Below are 24,027 nucleotides of genomic sequence, written 5' to 3'. Positions count from 1 at the left end.
GAATTTCTAACAATATAAAGTGATGTGTTTAATATACTGTCCGGCGAACTGAGAATGAAAGCTACAGGCCTATGTGAGATGGAATAATAAATCCTAACAAAGCAGCTCTACATGTTGGTGGCTGCTCCTTGGGAAGGATTACAAGAAATAACTGTGCAATGGATGATGCGATATAGCTACCCTTTGAGCAGCTATAGAGCAACCAGCCTTTAAGTCACTATTGTACTTCGCTCCACATTCCCCCTCCCCCCTCTCCATGAGGCCCCCTCCCCCTCGGGACTACCATCATTTATAGAGCAGCACGGTCATTCACTTAACTGCTCAGCGAGGAAGGGGGCCGAGATGAATCCAATGAGATGGGGAAATGGAGTTCATTGAGCGTGGACCAGTGAATGCCCCAGGGCGGCGATAGGGTAGGGTAGTGCTAGGATAGAATAGGGCTAGGGTAGGGTAGGGCTGGGATAGGGTAGGGTAGAGTTGGGGTAGGATAGGGTAGGGCTGGGGTAGGGTAGGTCTTGGGTAGGGTAGGACTGGGGTAGGGTAAGGCTTGGGTAGGGTAGGGCTGTGGTAGCATAGGTCTTGGGTAGGTTAGGCCTGGGGTAGGGTAGGGTAGGACTTGGATAGGGTAGGGGTAGGGTAAGATAGGGTAGGGTATGGTAGGACTGGGATAGGGGAAGGGTAATAATAATAATAATGGATTGAATTTATATAGCGCTTTTCTAGACACTCAAAGATGCTTTACAGTGAAGGGGGGACCTCACTAACCACCACCAGTGTGTAGCACCCACTGGGGTGATGCACGGCAGCCAATCTGCGCCAGAACGCTCACCACACACCAGCTTGTGGTGGAGAGTGAGGGAATTAATGAATCAGCCAATTATACAGGAGGATGATTAGGGGGCCAGAAACAATGAGCCTGGTTGGGCCAGGACACAGGGGAAACCCCTCCTCTTTGCGATAAGTTCCCTGGGATCTTTTGTGACCTTAGTGAGTCAGGACCTCGGTTTTACGTCTCCTCCGAAAGACGGCGCCTTCCACAGCACAGTGTCCCCGGCACTGCACTGGGGCAGCGGGATTGATGTTAAGCCCAGAGGGAAGAGTGCCACCAATTGGCCACCAACCGACATCACTTACAGCACCTGGTATTCCCAGGCGGTCTCCCATCCAAGAACTAACCAGGCCCGAACCGGACTACCTTCCGAGATCAGACAAGATCGGACGTGTTCAGGGTGGTATGGCCGTAAGGGTAGGGTAGGATAGGGTAGGGTAGGGCAGGGTAGGGCTCTGGTAAGGTAGGGTAAGGCTTGTGTAGGGCTGAGGTAGGGTAAGGCTTGTGTAGGGCTGGGGTAGGGTTGGTGCACTGCCTTGCAATATATTGTTCGGTCCTATTGTTCAGGTTCTCAACGTGTGCCACACCTTTAAAGCATTCATGTATTCAAATTAACGAATCTTCCATTTTCCATCTTACTGTGTTTTGTTTCTGCCTGTGCATATTGTCGGGTCCTCTCCAGCTCTGTCATCGTGAAACATTCATCTCTATACATGTATTATTAAATACTGCAACCATTCAATTATGAATGAGGACGGCCTATGTGTGGGGTTAATCAAGACGTCTCTACTAGGCGCTCCACAAGACATTCTGACATTGTCCCCTTTTTACCAGCTCACTTGTTAAACATTTACAGTCCAGGCTTGGTTTGGCCCCTCTGCACCTCACCTACGCTCTCCTTCCTCCTTAGTGGCCCAGATGGACTAAGATGCTCAGTGACACTCCAGCTGTTCAAAGCTCGTTCACAGCTCACTGTGGTTGCATTACGTTGCATATGTGTACATGCTTTAGAAAAACATGCAACACATTCAGATACAGTGTCATTCATTCAATCTTCTCTGACATATGAAAGATGCACACACACAAATGCACACACACACAAGTGGTAAAACACACATACAAAGACACACAAACACAATCACACACACTAACACAGACACACCTAAACACCAACATCCATGCACTTAGCAGTGTGGGTTGTGTGCTACACCAACGCTGCTCTACGTGTTGGAGGGCCTGAAGATAAGTGTAGAGAGAGGGGATCTCTCAAAGTCGCCTTTCATTAGGATCAACATAGTTGACTATAGCCAAATGCACCTGCTCGAACCTTCTTAGAAACCATGTTAACTCATAGATAAACCCATTCTGTGATGGGCTAACCCATCCTGTGTTGGGCTAACCAATTCTGTGATGGGGCTGACACCTTATGTGATGGGCTAACCCATTCTGTGATGGACTGACCCAATCTGTTAGGGGGTAAACCCGTTCTGTGATGGGCTAACCCGTTCTGTGATGGGCTTAACCATTCTGTGCAGTGGCTAACCCATCTTGTGATGTGCTGACCCATTCTCTGATGGGCTAACCCGTTCTGTGATGGTTTAACCCATTCTGTGATGGGCTAACCCATTCTGTAATGGGTTAACCCATTCTCATAGGGGGTTAACCCTTCAAACATCAGCAATTCATCCATTCATCATTAGCCACTGATGTGGTCAAATGTGAAAGAGAATAAGAAATACCTTTATTGTGTAACATGTTTGAGAGGGTTAGAGAGGGTTATATATCTTAGAGCACAGTTTGGTTCTGCATGGTTCTTATTATGACAGTTACTTAGATATGATGCTTTAAAAAAAATGACATGTGCGATATAATGTGAGAACATCTGCCGCATGCACATTCAGAACATCTGCCAAGACCTCAAAATGTCACAGTATCATTGGCAGTCTCTGTTGGAAGATCCATATGTTGTTCATAATAATAATCATTCATAATTGAAACTTTGTTTGCTTCAGGTTGTGTTATTAGATGTGTCTCTTCGTTCTTCTTAGTATTATTACTTTATCATCTCCCCTATGTTCATCAGTAAATGCTGCTCTGCTGTTTTGTGTGTATTTATTTATTATATATATATAATATGTATATATTCATTTTGTCCATTTTCTTCTGTCTGAATTTGCCTATCATGTTTGTATGATAGTTTGCAATATGTCAATATTAATTCAATAATCTAGATATAGTTTATTTAGTACTCCTGCCCCTGCCAAGTGTTAGGTACATAAAGTGGTTGACGTTGAATTCTAAACCTGTGAGTTTAGGGGTAGGTCCTGAGTTCCAGCCAACAGGACAGCCAAGGACAATCCCTCTTTAGCAACGAGAGATCACTGGAAACCCTCATCGTTCTCCCTCAATGATGGCAGCAGGTCGTCTGCTGTGAGAAGGGTGTGGTGTGCTTATACCAGGTCTACAACGTTGGCCATGAGGACTTTGAGGTTTGATCTGGAGCTGTCTCAACCGTATTGCCCCCAGATATGTGGTGCCGACATTGGCTTCTGCTCTAAATGTATACTCATTGTTTGTCGCTGTCACAATAAATGTTGCAATCAATGTTGACATTGCAACAGATAAACCAATAGTAGTTTAAACTACTGATATCAAGCTTTTAACCCTTTATTACTCTCTCTCTTACCCTCTATGAGAAACATATATATATATATATATATATATATATTATCTCACATGAAAGTGGTGATAGAATGCCACTAGTCAGCAAGGGCCATGACTCTAACTGCTCTGGCAGCTAATCGATGGCCAGGCAACATGAGGAACTAGCTCCATGGATTGCAAATGGGACCGGCCATTCAAATTCACATGAGGATAGAGAGGGAACATGGCTGCAAGTAAAAATGTTCTAATTTGCAAGCTCATGCAAAAATAATCCCACTAAAGTCGTGTTCCTTTTTCATTACATAAATAACAGAATCTCAGCTTTAATTTCATTTTATAATTGTATCATCATAAATTCCCAGTGCATAATGTAAGGCATTAAGGACATTTATTCAAACCATTTTGAAGTAAGCGTCAAGAGTTGAGGATAGGGATATTGATTTGCGGATTAATCAGCCCCAAGGACAAGATCACACACCAGGTTCTTCATGATGGAGTATTTAGTCCGAAGCAAAGGCTCTCGCGAGTCATGATATACAGTCAACATAGCTCTCCCTCTATTAAGGATGATATACAGACAACATAACTCTCTCTCTCTCTGCTAAGGATCACCTTTGATATCAGTTATGATAGTGCCATATATATATATATATATTAATATATATATAAATAATAGCACAAGATGTCAATTCTCTAAATCGGTTTGTATCTTCTAACGCCACATACAGAAGCCAATACTAGCTAGCTGATCTAACGTTGCACATCCATTTGGCAGCTAAGGGCAGATGTGCTCCTCCAAAATGGCCTTCAAGGCTGTACAATTGATATCTTTCTAAGGTCATATAAGATCAAAAAGGTTACAGGGACTACCCTGAACAACACCTAGTGGTAATTTCTTCTTTGATTGATCCCAATTCACTAGAGTGCAATATATCACTACTGGTCATTTTCATGTAATTATCAAAGTGTTTCGGAGGCACTTGTTATTTACCAATATGCCATGTGGTTGTTTAGAGATGATGCTGAGATTAAATTGCACATATACTGTATTCCTTTAAGGGAGGGTCTAATGCAACATACTACTGCAGCAAAGTGTGATCAAATGTCTTCCTCCTAAAGCTATACATGTTCTACTAAAGCAGTACATGTTCTACTTAAGCAATAGATGTTCTACTAAAGCATACATGTTCTAAAGCAATACATGTTAAACTAAATAAATACATGTTCTAAAGCAATACATGTTCTACTTAATCAATACATGTCTTACTAAAGCAATACATGTTCTAAAGCAATACATGTTCTACTAAAGAAATACATGTTCTAAAGCAACACATGTTCTAAAGCAATACATGTTCTACTAAAGCAGAACATGTTCTACTAAAGCAAAACATGCTATACTAAAGCAATACATGTTCTAAAGCAATACATGTTCTAAAGCAATAAATGTTCTACTATACATGTTCTACTAAAGCAATACATGTTATACTAAAGCAATATATGCTCTAGTAAAGCAATACATGTTATACTAAAGCAATACATGTTCTTAAGCAATACAAGTCTAAAGCAACACATGTAGGCCATGGGTAATCCCACTTGTTGTGTTAAATAATATTGTGACACATAATACATGAGACAGCTCTCCCTGGCACATAATAAATAGTCCATCCTATATTTAATCGTCACCAGATAACATGCAATATCAGGTGATAAAGGTAATTGGGCCTTCTGTTCTATGGCTTCTACTGAGAACGTGCATCATTGTAACATGCAGTCTTCTTAGCTGGAGTATATCCATGGCAATGGATGGAGGAGTTGGATTGACGTTGAGAGATACCAGTTAGACAAAGTTCAACTCATATGTACATCCTTGGCTCCAGAACCAACTACTGCTACTGGCAGTTGGTGGGATGGTGAGAGCAGATAACCCACTAGCCGCCTCGCCGTTGGCGTGTATCCCAGTAGACGAGAGGATCCAAACATGTGACTTTGAGTTGCATGGAGGAAACTCTGACTGTGTGTTTTTGTGTGTTCATATGAGGGTGTGCAGGTTATTTCCTAGTGCTAGGTATTCTTGGAGAGGTTTGGAGGGCTCTTGGTAAGACCCTACCTACTGACCGACATCCCTCCAACGGGACCCCTCATAGGCCCCTGAGCAGGGGTCTGACTCCACTGCTCAGGGGCCTTTTAAAAACCCTAGTTGAACCTCAATGCCGGACCTGGTACCATGAGCACCTTTAAGCCAAAGGGTCAGGAGTCGGCTCTGTAGTCAGGACATCAGACCAGCTGGGCTCCAATCACTTTATAGTCCTGAGATGGACCAGATGGTGACAGCTCTCCGTGACCGCCTGTTGACCGCAGAGTACCGTGAGGGCGTGGAACAACCAATGAGAAGCGCCGCTAGGCTGGAGTCTGGTTGATGGTGAGGCTGGAGTCAGATGAGGCACTTTACAAGCCAGGGTATCTGTTCGCCATACAGGAGAGAGTGACAGAGGCCCCCAGGGCTCCATCCTTCTGGAAGGGCCAGAGAGGCATATGCTGAAGGCGCTGACATGGCATACGTCTAGATTGAGTGAATAAAATAGTTATATTTTTGTATGCATGAGCCTCTGCTCTATGCTTCCTTTATTGGAAACGATGTGTGGGGGTCAAAGTAGTAAAAGGTTAAACCACAGGTCATGGGTCAGCCTTATGGGAGGGAAAATTGTCTTCTGTCATTTCTGAGATTGCTGATTCAGGTCACATATGAAAAAACCTAAACATAAACAGCATGCTTCTACCAGTGCAGGACTATAACCGTGCAGTCGCACACACAATCGGACATTCCAAAAATCCTCCCAGTTGTGAAAGGAATATCTGCTTTAAACTGGTTTGAAGAGGACTAAGATCCCCCTGATCCCACTATAAGAGCCCAGAGCCCCTTGAGGCGAGGGGGGGGGGGGGTTTCCCCAAGCCAGCTCGGCAGGCCAGCTGGGTGCTCCTCTAGGGAGCGTGAAATAGACAGTTCCCTGAATTTATACATTCATTGTTCTGCTCCACAACAAGCAACAAACAATGACATCAAAATCAGGTTCCAATTTACACGCAACCAAACCATCGCAGATGGTTTGGTTGTGTTGTTGTTGTTTGGTTGTTTGCCTTTCCGGAGCCGCTGGGAGACATGTTTAAGGAGGGCCCCGGGACTCAACAGCCCCTGAGGTACTAGTATCCCCCTAGACCTATCCAGGTACCCCGTGTTCTCATATCCCACTTTGACAACCGCTGGTTGCCAGTAAACAGATTTATCCATTCAGTGCTTTATAGACAATAAGTATGTATGTTTTTATATGTTGACAGCCAGGAAGCTAGAAATAAGGATCTCAGAACAGAGTTGATATGATCCACTTTCAAGTTCAAGTTCCAGTTCAAGTTCAATACTTTTTTGTGATGTCAACACAGTTGATTGGAATTTGTCTTGGTGCCAATCAGGTTAAAAAAGGGCAACACACACACAGGAACATACAGTATATAAAAGACAATCACATAGAAAATCATTCAAACCAGAAAAAGCTGTAAAGATCTTGTGCTATTGCAACTTCCCATGAAGTGTCTTGTGCAGTCTATAAAGTGCATTTGAAAAAGGTGCATTTAGTACAGGTTTACTCTGCAAGGTGCCTGAGCATTTCTTTCGGCTCAGCTCTCTGATTGATTCTTTAGGGAGGCCGTAAAGAGACCGCTGCTCCCTGCTAAGACTTGAGATCTGTATTCCTTGATGAAACCTTAAGGTGGTATGTGGAAGTCGGCCGGCTATGTGGTGGCTTAAGGTTGCTGGTTAGATTCAGGTCTTGGGCCGTGATTTCTGGCGGGATTTTAGCATTTTAATATTCCAACTGAAGCTGAGTGCTGACTTATAACCGTTCTAATTTGGCTCCGATAACAAATACTTTTATCTTTGTTTAATTGAATACGGTTTTGGCACATCGAGTCGTTCATCTGTTTAATGCACTTACTACTTACTGCTAGAAATGGAACATAATCCCCTGGCGATATAATTATATAAATTTGTGTGTCATCTGCATAGTTATGATAACAAATATATATAATTATCACTCAATTACTTAACTACTTAGAATCCACGACCGTTAGCCCACACTACCCCAAACCTAAAGGCCTGATGACATAGTCAGAAGAGATCCTAAGAACCGTTATGTTCTGTCTCCTCAGTCCCCACGAGCGGCTAATTAAGGATCTTGTTGAGTATTCAGCATCTTGAATGGAGCCCAGTTGTCACCTGTTCATGAATCATTCTGTCCACCTGTGGTCCAGCTGTTGCAGTTCCCTGGTTTCTGGTCCTGCTGGGTTTGCTATTGAGTCTGTTTTAAGGTTGTTTTCTGCAACTTCCTTCATGCTCCTCTGCCTCTAGTCTGGTGTCCTGGTTTGGCATCAGGGTTATAGAGGCAGAATGGATGGTTCAGGGTTATAGAGGCAGGACGGATGGTTCAGGGTTATAGAGGCAGGGTGGATGGTTCAGGGTTATAGAGGCAGGACGGATGGTTCAGGGTTATAGAGGCAGGATGGATGGCGAGGTAATACTTACGCATCTAACGGGTTAAACCCTTTGGTGCGTAAGCATTTCCACACCATCCTTTCTCTCTCTCCTCCGTCTCTCCTCATCTATAAGGCCAACTTCAAGAAGAGCATAGTCATTTTAATTATGGTAAATATAGATATATATTAAATCACATTCAACGTTGAGTTTTGTTAAGCAGGGAATATATTAATCCTAACCAATACATACGGAAGGCAATGTGAACCACCTTTTGGACCAACTTGTGTTAATCTTGTTCATGAAGTGAACCTTGTCTGAACAATGGACTGTATAAAGTCATTGGTATGAGATACATTCAGGTTATGGAGAATTCTCTGGTCAAATTGAAGCCATCCTTATCCACGTATTCCTACAGAATTTCTAAAGATGAAGTGCACTTTAGGATTTCACCAATACCCTTTGCTGACGTAGACGTTTGGTAGAAATGGAGCGGAACCCATTCTACCGTAGATCTGGAAGCCTGTTCACTGCACCTCCAACCCTGTACAACACACAGGATCTCACCTTAGTGCTCCTGTTCAACCTGCTCTATTAATCAGATCAATGATTTAGGAGATACATTGGGGGGGGTTTATGATCTTCATGTTGAACACCATCATACATCAAAGTGCTCCCCCCTCTGTGTTCTTTATCTGTTGCGTTTTCATCTTTACCCTGATAGGTCTGGAACTGAGATTGGCACCGGCTCTGATTGGCACTTAATTTGATTTATTCATAAAAAAATATTAAATGTATATCACTGTCATATTTGTGAATTGCAATCAGGTTTGCTATATAAAGTCAGTTATTGAAGTGGTTGAGCCTGAATAGTAAAACGAGTAGGTATCAACTCAAAGAGGATGGTATGCGTCAATTATTGCAAAGTCAATATGAATCTTTGAATGTCTTTTGAGAGAGCCCAAATATTTGCGCTTTACTATCCCTTCCGTAGGTGCATCCTGAAACATTTGAAAATTGCGTAAAAACAAAATGTGTGCGGTATATTTGGTAGTATTGTGTGTCTGTTGCTTTGATTTGGTGTGTCTCCATGTGTATGTGAATAACCTCAATATATTAAGATGAATGTATACATTTCAAACGTTGTGTGTGTGCGCTTGTATGTGTGTGTGTGTGTGTGTGTGTGTGTGTGTGTGTGTGTGTGTGCGTGTGTGCGTGTGTGTGTGCGTGTGTGTTTGTGTGTATTTGTGTATTTGTGTATACTGTGTGGGAGCAGAGCTTTCAGCTGAGGCCAGGCTGCTGTTTGAAGTGAGCGATGGGACGCAGGAGCACAGCTGCTGTTTGCATGCTAATATTGAGGCAGCGCTGGAGAACGTGGGAGATGAGGGGAAAAGGCCAGAGCCTGCCCACTCTACCACTGTTACTTAGGAGACACACACGCACACACACACACACACACACACACACACACACACACACACACACACACACACACACACACACACACACACACACACACACACACATACATATGCACATGCACAGTAAATACACACCAGCAGCAAATCATAGCTATATATTTTTTTTAAAAACATTGGGCACATGATTGTGGCCAGATTTCTGATGAATATGATAGAACTGCCTCCGATTGCTGTAGGGAGCTACGTAGGATGTGTTCTGCGGGGGAGGAAGGCATAATTTGTATAGAGATTAAGGGTCATTATATAGTAGTAGTGCATTCGAAGTTATGGCAATATTGCCTACTGAAAGGGACATCCGGAAATGTGTGTGTGTGTGTGTGTGTGTGTGTGTGTGTGTGTGTGTGTGTGTGTGTGTGTGTGTGTGTGCGTGTGCGTGCGTGCGTGTATGTCAACATCCACAGAACTGTGAATTAAAGCACAAACCAGTGTAATGCAATCACAAGCAAATACCTTGATGCAATACTAAAGTCAGTAAAGGCTGACGAATGATCATCTTAAATGCAAATGAAGTAAAAACCTCTTCAACAGCTAACTTCTGCCACAAACAGAATATTACCAGTGGTTCTCTGTAGATTTCAGATCAGAATTCCGTGCTCTCATTTCACACATGCTGATAAAAGGCTGAATGGCCTTTCAGACATCTGATCCGAAAGACACATCAGCCTAATGATCACGAGCTGCTTACTAATGACTATACTTCACAGCATGTGGCTATAGGAAGGCTAACTGCATTACCCTTTGTCAACCAAAGCCCTCCTAATCAAGATAAATATGTGAATTATAGATTTGAGCTTGTATCTAGATCCTAAAACTGATCTGTTTATATCTCAGCCAGTTTACATGTCGGGAAAGTACTGCTAAACTGGTTTCTTCTTTCTTACATGCTAATACTGGACATGGTAAAGAGAAGTTTGGGAGATCATTTCTTTTGATTGATGATGTTTTAGACATTGTTTGCATACTCGCTTGCCGGAATTACATCTGGGCTTTCTGACAAAGTGAACTTGCAAAACTTGGAATGCACTTACTTCTTTATATTGATCAAATCCTTCATTGGTGTAGGTGGAGCTGTCTGCTTTCTCCTGCCAAGCATCACATCCTCCTTGTCACATAGTGAGGCCCTTCTTGCATCAAACACCCTTGCATAAATGGTCTGCATAAGGGACTTTATTGCTCAACTCAAATATGTTTAAACTGCTGCATGACAAGCAACCTATGTAAATCCAACAGCAATTAAATACAATACACATAAAAAACACACGACAACAGGCCTACCACAGTAGTACCTTGAAGGGATTAACTGGGTGTTAATCCATACTAGGTACTAGTGCAGGCCGTCCAAAATGGCTCTCAGAACAGCTTTTAAAGAAGCGCTCTTCCCAGCCACTTCAAATCTGCGACTGCCAAATGTGACACACACACACACACAAGCACGCCCACCAAAACACACACACACACACACACACACACACACACACACACACACACACACACACATACATATACAAGAGTCTCCCTCCATTACAGTAAGATGGTATCTCTACATATATATTTATGGTTTGGTTGGAAATCTGCACTTTTTTGTAGTTGTGTAGTCCCGAATGTCCCAAATTGAGAAAGCCAATGCTAACGGTTTCTTCACAAGAATGGATGCATTCTCCTCTGGTAGGAGTGAAATGCCCAACTAGAGTGCAATAACTAAGGTTGGTGCACTTGACAGAGTTGGATATATTTCTGCAATATTTGCAATATTTTCGGAATGATTCTTTGAAAAAAGAAACCCTTGTAATTGACTGGTGAGAGCAACGTTGCCTTCTACTTACAGGAACTATGCACAAGCTGAAAGATCCCGATCGCTTCCCCTCCACATTCTAGAACCGTGGTGCAGTTTAGCAGAGCTTCTCTATCGACTCTGGACTCTGAACGATCTGGATTACAGGCGTCTTAAGTATACCATAAATTAAGATAAGGCTTTGTTTAGCGGTTTAACTTTCTTGAAACTTCAGTGATTTGAATGTTTGCCACCTGCAATTATTATATCCTTCCTTTGTTATATCTTTGTCATGTAGATGTTTAGTAATTGCCGCCACAGCTTCAAACAGCTTCTATGATTGGGGAAGACTGGGTGAATACGTCATGCCTCTCCATGATGCAACAATTTTGTATTACACTAAATTGTCATATGGTAAGGTATACAGTTAAAGGTGCAGTTTGTATGATTCAGTGGTGAGGCTGCAGATTGCAACCAACTGAAAAAAACCTGCCCCTCCCCTCTCCTCCCCCTCCCCTCTCCTCCCCTCTCCCCTCTCCTCCCCCTCCCCTCTCCTCCCCCTCCCCTCTCCTCCCCCCTCCCCTCTCCTCCCCCTCCCCTCTCCTCCCCCTCCCCTCTCCTCCCCTCCCACACCCCTCACCCCACCTCTCCCTTCCCAATGATGCAAGAGAGCTACGGTGGGCTGGACTGCCTGGAAGCGGCAGGAGGTGTTTCACAATGATTTCATCCTCTACGACAGCATTGAGCATCCAAGTGTCAGGTTCATGATAGATTTATGAATTGTTTTTAGCTATGGAGTCTGTAAAGCTATAGGTCGTAGCTCACACGTATCCAACTGTACAGACTGGCATCTGTATAGCCATTTAATAACGCCGTTCAAGGTTTTCAGAAGATAGAAAGAAGACAGAATACACCCAAAAGGAGCCAGTGTTCCTGGGTCACACTGTGTGAATACCAATTCAGCAGGAAGCATCTTAGTGGCAGCCAGCGGCAGTTTATATTTATTTTCTCAACTGCAAATTGAAGGAATTGTGTGGGTCAAATTTATTCAAGAGAGACAGAGAGTATATTTGAAATAAATGCTATTACTAGACTGGTCCAAATCGATGTTCTAATGATGCATTGTTGGGAAATACTCCAGCTTGTTCTTTGCATTATCCACATAGGACCTGGGCTGCTGCTGGCTTGATTTCCACAGCTGAATTCATCGTGCTCCACTTGGTCGGCATAAGTTCAAACTGTTGGGGGTGGTTTTCACTCTGTCATCAACACTTTCCCTCATCATAGAATCTGCCTTTACTGTTAACCTGCGTCCCCATCTATCCCTGTTATCATCGCTGCTCTGCTTCGATATCGCCGTTCTACGGCTGGGAGATGTCTGAGGAGCCCAGTGTATTCCGCAGTTGAGCTGACATGGTTGTAGTTGTAGTGTAAAGGGTACCTTTATTTTTTCGAATGCAATTTTTGCAGAGCAACATTTCTACACTAATGGTAATTATGGAAAAAGCCTCTGAATCAAATCCATCAAGCTTATGTAATGGAATGAACTCCTGGGGTCAGAATCCACCCACACCGCGGCAATCTCACAACGGCTGCATTTAGACAACTACTTGAGGTGGGAGTGCACATAAATCCCTGCATATATGCACTGACATGGCTGCCTGGAGGAGGACTCCATGGCGACGGCTTTGCACACAATTTATTGTTTTTACAAGCAATACAGTTATCCCCACCTTGGTATCATCCGTTTGAGCTTATCTTTTGTATTCAATGGGAGAACACATACAAAACAACGAATGCATGGCACGCAGATTTATTAGATCCATCATTGGATAAACGTAGCAGAATGTGATAGGCATTTTAGTAAGTTGGTGGCCATTGTTCACACACACACACACACACACACACACACACTGTTGAATGACTTAATTATGTCATGAATCCCCTTCAGTCAATTAAACCCATTTCACAATTTATTTATTTAATTTCATGATTTAGATTTAGTTGCTTATCAGAATTCAAAGGGGCGATGGCTAACCCCCTAACCCAATGTAATTTGGGTTTCCCTCGTTTATGGCAATGCTGGGGTGATTGGATACATGTAGCTTGATCAGCAGCCCATGCTCTCAAGGAAACATATCAAAGTCGCCCCGCAGTGGTTGTGAAGGTCAAGGACATATACTATGGACGTTACCATGAAATTGCTGCTTTATGAAATAGGAGAACGTTATTTGACACAATTACCTATGCTATGAGCTTTTTGCTGAACAAGCCCTTTATATATTAACTGAAAATCAAAGAGCGAACATGCAAAGATGTGTCCCAATCAGAATGTATGGTCTACTGTTATGTAAGAGCCTTGGAAGACATTGAGTGGTGATTCAGGACCTGCAAGAGCTTCCCTAAGATAGGAAACAGTTCTGGTGTTTCAGGGAGGCATCCGCTTTGGATAGAACCAATAGCTTATGAGCAATGCCAACAAGGGAATAACATTGTGTGTTGATTAGTAAATCAGGCCAGGGTCATGATACTCTGGAGGTCTTTCTGAGGCGGTCTTTCTGAGGCGGACACGTATCGAGAGGGGCACCTCTCTCCATTCACACAACTATACTGCTGCTGAGGAAACTAGGAGAGATAATTCTAACTCTATTAACTGGATGGATAATGTTGGCATGTTGCATGTATACTGTAGCAACAGCCATGCTTCACACCACCTAGACGGCTGCCACACTCCACTCAGGTGGCTTCTACTGGGGTTCTCGAGCCCAGGACGCAGGGTGGGGATAGGCCGGTTTATTGGAATGTTAGCAGTCAATCATACATGATGCCTCTGCTCCATGTTGTCATGCAGGAAGTCCCTCCCGGAATATGTGTGTGTCAATGGCTGTTTTAAAGATTGCACATTGATTACTCAACAAATGACAGGTGTGTAGCCTCACCCAGCCCCAGAGTCCATCAGTCTGACTGGCGCAGGGGGGGCCGCTTAAATGTCACCTTTATTAAGACTATTCTTTTGAATTTGATTTTTGTTTTTATGCAATAATGTTAATAAATTAAAAAGAACACATCAGCAGCTGCAGTGTAATTTACTTCCAAATGTACTTGGTTTGGACTTTTGTGTTTTATAGTACTGCTACCTGGGGAAAGGGGCTAAACGGGTTGGTTTACATGAACGGCCTCGGAATGTGCCAACTCACACGATTATGGAACAGTTCACCCACCCTTAACCTGCGGCAAATAAAGGCGAGGCCTTTCCTCCCTGCACACCCAGTGTGTGAGTGAGGAGGCACCCCCAGCTTCCCATTGCAAATGGAATGCCTGTTATGGCTCCGCTTCAGCCAGACTTCATCCCTCTGGGGGCCACAAGCTGACGGTAGGGGTCCGGAGACCAGGAGTGGTCGGGTTAAAGCGGGCCGCTTTAACCCGCCTGGGGGAGCAGCTCCCTGATCAGGAGGCTCCCTGGAGTCCCTCAGGAGGACCTGGTTTGAGGGGTGCCAGCCACTGAGACAAGGACCAGGCCAGGGACACCCGGGGGTCTCCTGGGTGAGTCTGGAGGAGCCCATCGGGGGGGGGGGGAGGCACCTGTCAGGGAGAGGGTCCACTTTCCCTGTGGCCACGGCAACCCTTACAGGGAGAACAAGGGACGAAGATGGTGGATCTGCACTAGGCAGGAGTGTTCTGGTGCATATTAACTATTTCTGCATCACTTTCCTAGGTTTTGTCTTTAGAACACAGAGGCTCAAGGACTAAAGGTTGATTTGTAACTGACCTGCACAATAAGACCATAAAGAACATGACCTTTCTGCCATGCTGTGGTTTGTGAAGCTATATAAGTCTATATAATAACTAACTCAAAACATGTCTCATATATCATTTCATAAAGGTGTTGCAGGGGAAACCGCAGTGTGTGTGTGTCTGAGTGTGTGTGTGTGTGAGTGTGTGTGTTTGTGTGTGTGTGTGTGTGTGTGTGTGTGTGTGTGTGTGTTTGAATTTGCGTGTGTGTACTTGAACACACACTATATTGAATGCTACAACCCTTTTTTCAGCTACAGACACTGTCTGCGAAGAGCAACCACTGAAACAACGTGCAAATGCGTGGAAAATGTGACTGATCTCAATATTCAGCAATTCTTAGACAAAAAGAGGAAATTGGAAGAAAGAGGAAATATCAATATATCCCTCTTAACCGGATCTCTCAGACAAGCTTGTATACACACTTAAAAAATAACTAGACACCGTAGAAGGGTATTGATGAAGAATATTATTGATTATTTTTAGGACTCTTCTTGACAGCAAATATTTTATTTTATAAAGAGCCCGGTCATGGTAGGATTCAGGCAGCAATTTACCAAGCATACATTCAATGAAACAAAGGTGTACATGATTCTTATAGGGAAACATTCACATTGTGGCTAGTAAATACAAAGGAAACAAAGGTAAGGGGGAGTGACCATGGTGGAGAGTTTAGGATTGGCCATGGCTGAATTCAGCCATGGAGGGAGAGACCAGATATATTGCACTACACTATGGTTGAAGTGGGCATGTCAGCAAGACAGTTAAAGGACTCTACACCACAAAGAAGTAGGTTGCTTTGCATCAGTATCAGTCCTTGTGGCCACAATGGAAATACAAAATGCTAACTATCTAAACACATTTAAATTAGAGAGAGGAAGGGAGGCCTCTCTAGGTCCAAGGAGAATGCATACAAATTCCTTTTCAATTGACTAGTAATTATTTAAATGGGGTCATTGTAAAAACAAGGTTAATATCATTAGTATGTAATTATATATTATACTTACAATTAATATTTCCACCACAGGTATTGCTGGTAAAAGGCCACCTCAGTGTTGGGATCAAAGGTCTTTGTTTTTACATACAACCACCACCTTTCAGAGTGAAAGGTCTGAGGGCGGTTATGAGTGGGCACCTGCTTGCGATGGGTAGATCAAAGGTCAACATTCATATTGCACACAACTCTCATCCAGTGAACCATGGTGCACTGTACTGTACAGCAGTGAGGCTCTAGACACAGAAAGGTTACTATACCCGGTAACAGGATTACCTATTGTAGGAGCCAATTCCTGTGTTTTCTCTTGAATATATATTTTTGAATATTTGTTTGAATGAGCTTTGGAATCTGACTTGTTAACAAATGAAGATCCTTTTATTTACATCTCATCTGGACATTCAGTTTTTCGCTCGACATCAAGCATCTACTATAGCCTATACCCAGTCAACCCAAGGGTGATCCACACGAAGAACAATAGACATCATAGTCACTAAACTAATCCCCTTCAGCTAGCCACAGTGCTGTATGGTAAACCATGGTTCACCATACAGCAGTGTGGCTACATACCGAAAGGCTACTATCCTCGTAGCAGGACTTCCTATACCCTTCAACTAGCCACACTGCTATATGGTGAACCATAGTTCACCATACAGCAGTCTGCCTACAGACAGAAAGGTTACTTTCCTCGTAGCAAGAATACTGATCCCTCTAGCCCCCAGCCCTGTCGGTGGCGCATAACAAGAAGCCATAGTATATCATTACCGATTCCTCGGGGAAGTCTGCAACTTGAAGGTGGCATTAACAATTAATTAGGGTTGGAGATGTTCCATATAGCTCCTGAATTAAATGAATAATATATATATATATATATATATACACACACACTATATATATTATATGTTCAGTTAAACCTCTGATATCCATACCAAGTAGAGTGGCATGAATATTCTTTTACTGGATTAGAACAAATATGATGACCGGTAAATTGCACATTTGTTTTCTACAAACTCCCTTGCTCTTTTATTTGAAATTACACAAGCCTTTTTAAAGTGCCAATGAATTTCGTTTTTTTCTGCGTTTATTGTCATCCAAGCGGTTGGAGCAGCTGGTGAAATGTATACGGAAGAGGAGGAATGGGGAAGGAGTTTCTCTGCATGTGAAGCTTCTCCTTGGTCATGAACCGGAGCAACCTCGGAAACACACTACCCAGACACTAGCATTCAGCCCGCGGCTCTCCAGTCTGCTCTACAGTCTGACCAGGTCATAGGTCTATAGTCTGACCAGGTGAAAGGTCTACAGTCTGACCAGGTCATAGGTCTACAGTCTGACCAGGTCATAGGTCTAGAGTCTGACCAGGTCATAGGTCTAGAGTCTGACCAGGTCATAGGTCTACAGTCTGACCAGGTCATAGGTCTACAGTCTGACCAGGTCATAGGTCTAGAGTCTGACCAGGTCATAGATCTAGAGTCTGACCAGGTCATAGGTCTACAGTCTGACCAGGTCATAGGTCTAGAGTCTGACCAGATCATAGGTCTAGAGTCTGACCAGATCATAGGTCTTCCATGCATACAGATGTTCTGAAATACATCTACCATGCATACAGATGTTGTGAACTAAATCTATCACACCAACAGCTGTTGTTTACTACATCTACCACACATACATATGTCGTATTGTTAGACTTAAGGAACCACACCTTACTCAAAATCTAAAATCTCTTTTTTTAATTGCAATGATTTATTTTCCAACTGCGATACAACTGAGCTCTTTAATACCTTACTGTAAATATATATATATATATATATATATATATATATATATAAAAAAAATCTGATCTGACAGAAATTATAATGAACTAATACTAAATTCCCCCACATGTATATAACTATAATTAACTTATATTCCTAAAAACTAACCACCCTGTGCTTAGCTTACTGTCCCCCTTACTCATCCATTCTATTGTTAACGGCCCTATCCCGGCCCACTGAACCACAGGAAAGAGAATCATTTAAATGACTCCTTTTTGTTTATTTGAAGTCTATCAACTTGGTTTGTGTCTGGATGTCATCATGCACCCCAGTGAAGAAACTCGACTTGTTCGGGCTGAAGAGAATGTTTGGATCCTAGCATCATCTGGGAAGAGCGTCTCTGCATTGTGTCCACCTCTCCCATTCCGTGTTGCCATAACAGCCATAGCCTTGTATGTAATGTCAACAAAGCACTGTCTGATGGCAGAGAAAGGGGAGGGAAAGTCAATATTTATTGGATGAGAAAGAGTGGACAGAAATTCCCGTGAAAACTGATCAACTGTGAGCAACTCAGGGATACTCAGACTCAGAGATCTATTCTAGCGATCCTTCCATACTTAGGGTTGAGTAGGCCTATGCTTTTTTGAAACTTGAAACATCATTGTAATTCTTTACTTTAAAAGACAATGTTTTCCTGAAAAACATTGTATTGCCATAGACTGCCATATGAAATTAATTATTAACCATTAAACAGGCTGTGAAGAGGCTAAACTTAGATCTAATTTAAAAGGTAGGCTACTATAAAGGGACTCCATAACGAAGTATTTTTGTGGCCAACATATTTTGTCAAATCATGTTAATGTAAGATTATATACACTATATATGGCCTATATGTAGTGCCATACACTACATTCTCAGTTCGTTATTGTATCTCCAAACACAATAAAAGGTGGGATTGGGACAGGCCATTCTGCCACTCGGTCGCTTTGAGTCCTCTGACCTAGCCCTGGAACAGGATATGGAGTTTGGTTTGCAGCCCATCCCTTTCCAGGCCATGCCCACAGTCAGACAGTCAGACGGCTGTGAAGGGCCCGTTTAGAGAAGGGAATCCTGCTTTGGCCCCTCCCCTCTCTCTTTTCCGGGGCTCTCCTGCAACGCATCGAGCTGAGCTCACCTCCTTCTTTTCAATCTCCTTCCACCGAAATCACGGAAGACCTCGCAACTCTTTTTTTTTTTGCCCCGGGCTCGCTGTCCACTCGCCTGCTCGTCTCGGTGCGGATGTAGGCTGCTGGGCTCCGTGCGGATGATAGCCTACCCTCAAACTTTGAAATCCAGACACATCTGTTGCAAATTGACGACTAGAGACCTGTTGTGAACTGTACCTCTGGGTGTTTGGTGTCGGCATACACAGAGACTACTGAAGACCAGGGGGACCAGGCGGAGCTGCATCAGAGTCTGACTGGGACCACATGCGGAGGAAGAGCGCTTCTGTCCTGTGAATATTCCGCTAGTGCGACCACGTTGTGGTTCTTTTCGTCGAGCAGCCTTTCGCCATCAGGGTCCCGGTGGAAACCAGCAACCCCCCCCCCCTTCCCCCCCCCCCCCCAACCCAAACTTCCCTGATCCTGCTCCATGTCCTCGCCCTTCGCCTTAAGACAGACCGCTTGTGGAGCCTCTGAACGCTGAACCCTCAACCCTCGAGGTGTAGGCCGATACAGGTCTGGATTTAATGTCATTTCGCTGTGATCAAAGCAGAGGAGGGCTTTGACACACGAACACACGGGAGTGGATTTTAAACGAGGATCTCATCGACGGACTCTGAGTTCTGCCGTGGAGCATCTGGGTAAGGATCCTTCTCCTTCATAGTCCACCCTACCGGGTAACGGCTGGGGACAGCGGTCCCTTTTTTCCACAGGTGTGAAATGTGAAATGGGGCTCTGGTATCTGAAAGAGCACCGTTTGACGTACTATTCTTATGAACCGGGAACCAGTCCAAACCAACACATATGGTTCGCGCGCGCCTCGTTTCGCATGCGTTTTCTAAACGTCCTTCATGGTACAAAAAAATAGAAAACGTTGTGTCCCCTCCTCAGGTGGGGCCTGAGGACCCGGTCCCGCAGCGCAGTGGGGGGTAAAGCGGTACGGGGTGGGTGGGGGGGGGGGGGACCGCAGAGGTTACATGTCCCCGCAGTTACTGCATAGGCTATTTAAGTAAACATCTGATCAGAGACACATTCGTGGCTGAATAGGAAGCAGTACTTTCCGTCTGAAAAACGCCGAGGTGTGATCATGCCTCTGCCCGGACTGGTGTTTCCAGATCGGCGGGCTCAGCCTGCTGGTGCGGCTCCCCTCCATGGACCCAGGAGCTGGTCTGCTTTTTTCAGACTGCCTATCCTTATGGACACCAGGCGCTCACTAGACACTCATTAGGCTCACTAGACTGACTAGGCTCACTAGTCACTCATTAGACTCTCACCAGGCTCTCTCACTAGAGTCTCACCAGGCTCTCTCACTAGAGTCTCACCAGGCTCTCTCACTAGAGTCCCTCTAGAGTCTACCTAGACTCTCACTAGACACTTATTAGACTCTCACTAGACACCTATTAGACTCTCACTAGACACTTATTAGACTCTCACTAGACACTTATTAGACTTTCACTAGACTCTCACTAGACTGACTAGGCTCTCACTCGACTCTCTAGGTTCCCACTAGACTCTCACTATGCACCCGCTATGCAGTCTCACTAGGCTCTCACTAGAGACTCACTAGAGTTACCAGACTCACAAGAGTTTCAAAATGCTCACTAGACTCAAGTCTCACTAGATTCTCTAGGCTCACTAGAGTCTCTAGGCTCTCACTACTCCCACTAGGCTCTCACTACTCCCACTAGACTCGGTAGACTCTCATTAGACTCAGTTGACTCTCATTAGACTCCCACTATAGTCCCACCCAGACTCTCATTAGACTCTCAAAGCAACTTGTTGACCAGTAAAGCGGCAGACAGAACCGGTCTTGTTTTAATGTCCTAAAAGCTTCTCCGTGGCCTGCTGGTTCCTCCTGACGTCATGCCCCAGGACCAGGCCCCGCCCCCCTGTGGTTTTGGGTGTGTCCTGGTAAAAAGGGAGATCCCGCACTCCGCCTGTTTTCCCCCGTGACCTCCAACGAGGCTGTAGTGTGGCTTGTCATATTTTGTCTTTCATCTGAAAACCATTTGACTAGATATGAAACGTGAAAAAAAAATTCTAAGCACCTTTTTAAGCCAAAATAATGTTATAACTCGGGTTGGATTCCCCCAACCCGGTTGTACCGCGTCACAGAGTTCCCTGCTTTTCTTTTTTTTTAAATATTCATTTTTGCATTCGTATGCTTTATGATAGCGTGAGAGACAGGAATGTACGGGAGAGAGAGGGGAGAATGTGCAGCAAAGGACCAAGGGCAGGAATGGAACCCGAGTCGCTGCGATCATGAATGTGCCGTAATGTTACGCGCTGTACCCGGTGTCACTGGGGCGCCCCTCTGGCTCCCCGGTGACTCTTGGTGCGCAACACGCGGTGCGTTATTCATCCTCTCCCGCTGCGGAGAGCAGACTGGGGTGGTTGATAATGGAGGATGATTTCTCCATTTAGCGAGACGTTAGAACCCCGCCATCTTTCCCTCTCTTCTGAGAGGAATGCATATTCAGAGAACGTGGCGGTAGTTATTCAAAACACGTCCATAGTTCTAACAGGAGCACGGTGTGGTGCTGTGTGTTGTGGTAGATTGTTGTCACGAATAATATGCCTGCTCTACCCTCCCCCTGAGGGAGCAGCATACGTCTTCATCCCTGTCTCATGAACCTGTAAGATGCTTACCCTCTACCTCGGGTGAGTGTAATATATATATAGTTTAGGATTATGTACCTGTATAGTCATGTTCCTGTCATAACACAAAGTATCGTCTAGCACCAACATGTGTGCCCTTGAAGCGTGGCTCCTGGGGGCCTCCCACTGGGACGTCACTGAGGACCAGGATGAGCAGTTCTGTAGTTAGGAAAGGCTTTGCTGATTTCCCTCATTTCAATGAAACAGATGTTATATTATTTTCATTTAGAAAAGGTTTTCCTAAAGTACCCTTCTAATAGCTGTATCCTCAAGAATAGCTGCTTCACCTCCGGCCAAAATGATTTTGTCAATATCAGGGACAGTAAAGGATAAATTAGGTTAGATTCATGACTCATGCATGTCTTATGCATGATTAAAAATACAGTTTAGTAGCCTATTTTAAGAAGTTTTAGGAATCGTTCTTCCCCTTTTCCAAACATTGTAATGGTCTCTCCTTAACATGTACTATGTACTGATGTTCCCATACCCACAGTATGCACGGTCTCTCCTTAACATGTACTATGTACTGATGTTCCCATACCCACAGTATGCACGGTCTCTCCTTAACATGTTCTGATGTTCCCACTGCTGCTCTGCAGAGTATGCATGCACATCTGAAGAGACACTTCATCCCGTTCTGATCCAGTGATGCATGGTGCACGTTGGTCTCCCTGTGGTCCAACACTGAGCAGTTGGACATTAACCATGAGCCTCAGGTGCCTAGCTGCTTGGCGGCCCTAAACAAGGATGTAGTACAAAGACGCAGAATCACAGACCAGTACCTGAAAGGGCCACGCATCCCCACCATAGACGGGAGGCAAGACTGCCTTGAAGAAATGTATCACCACATCAATTCTCAAAACACCACGTTTGGGCGACTCGTAGGCAGCTGATGAATGATGCCAAGCCGTGACTAAATGGCTGAAGGGGAGGAGCACATGCAGGTCATCTGTGGGCTCATGTGATGCAGAGCACTGTGTTTTCTGTCCCGGCCTCTCCTGGAAGAGGAATGCTGGTATCAGAACACATGCTCTGTCTGCATACTAGACATCATGAAGAATCAATGGGGTTTTCTTATAGTCTGCAAAAAGTGTCAATTACTGCTAAAATGTCCCGTGGATGAATTGATTAGTAGAATAATTATTGATTTGTACTAATATTCATAGTAAGTTCTCAAGGGGCCTATCTGGCATGTGTCGCTTTATCTTATTTATTTTTTAACAAAGGCAAATGTATTGAGTCCTTTAGCCCATGTTGTGTTACACGGAGGAATATGGAACTCGTGCGAGGATATTTATTGAGTAGGGATTGTTATTTTCAAGCAGTTTTTGGCTTTTCCTCACGGCTACAGAGCCACAGGGCTCTGCTTTGCTCATCCTTTGTGCTTCTTTTTCATCAACATCTCCTCTGAGCTATGTCCCTAAATGACACATGGTTGGACAGAGGTGGAGAGAGAACACTGTGATCAAATATAAGAAGATTAACATTGGAGCTGAAAAGGCTATTACCATATGCGATCACTTATAAACCAGAAACGACCAACGGCTGAATACTGCGCTTCCACTTTTATCTTGTTAGATTACGTATTACAATTCCTTGTTGTGAACTGGAAAATCCCAAGGTTTTCTAAGCTTTTTTCCATGGGTATTTTGGTGCAGTGCAGTTAAAAATAACTATTGACTATCGCATTAATGATGAGGTTGGAGCTATCTTGGTTTACCAATAACAGACACATGGTATGGGATGGTAATGAAATGTTTGTAAACCATATGGAGACTAATACAAAAATAGCTGGGTATTGGTTAGATGTTCACATAGGGCTAGGAGATTAATCGAATTTCGATTTTAGCGTCAAACAAGCACAAAACTAATATTTTTTCCATGATTGAGCAGCCCTACGTTCACATGTAGAATACTGAATACTCCCATGATTGGGAATGTGCTATAGGGCAAACCAATGATCATGCTCACTAAAGCTTCACCAATAAGGGGCTCACTCAAAAAGCCATCATCTACAGATCCCAAATAATATTTGAAAAAATGTAAAAAAAAGTTGCAAGATCATCTCATTACTAGAGCAGTGGTGGCATTGTGTCCCGGCTCGATCCCCAACCTGGCTCTTGTACGACATCTTGTACCCCCTTATCATCCCTCTCTCTAATGTGATTCTATCCTCCTCCCCTGGTCTTGGGGCCACTGGGATGTGAGGGTCCTATACTCAGGCAGTGGAAGAGACTCACTCAGTGACTCTCAATCACCATGTTAGGCCTTCAAAGGGCCTTACATGGTGATTGTGAGTGTAAAGGGGTCATATCCCCATCACACTCACCATGTAAGGTGCTTTACACGGTTCTTATTATGAT

At 44.0% G+C, this 24,027-nt stretch overlaps 1 protein-coding gene across 2 annotated transcripts in view; it reads left to right on the top strand.

Moving 5' to 3' along the window:
- Positions 1-24,027, top strand: part of LOC307083919 (plasma membrane calcium-transporting ATPase 1-like) — an 84,478-nt gene that overhangs the window by 4,049 nt on the left and 56,402 nt on the right. The window contains exon 1 of one of the 2 annotated variants that reach the window (XM_079747953.1): positions 18,980-19,647. The exons of the other annotated variant lie outside the window; for it this stretch is intronic. The gene's annotated coding sequence lies outside the window, so the exon portion shown is untranslated. Of the gene's footprint in view, positions 1-18,979; positions 19,648-24,027 lie in introns of those variants that run through there. 2 annotated transcript variants of the gene reach the window in all.

This window comes from Pollachius pollachius, assembly GCF_949987615.1.
Source record: "Pollachius pollachius genome assembly, chromosome: 12".
In the NCBI taxonomy this organism is placed as follows: Eukaryota; Metazoa; Chordata; class Actinopteri; order Gadiformes; family Gadidae; genus Pollachius; species Pollachius pollachius.
The sequence above is the reverse complement of the archived record's forward strand: the minus strand, read 5'-3'. Positions and strand labels throughout refer to the sequence as shown.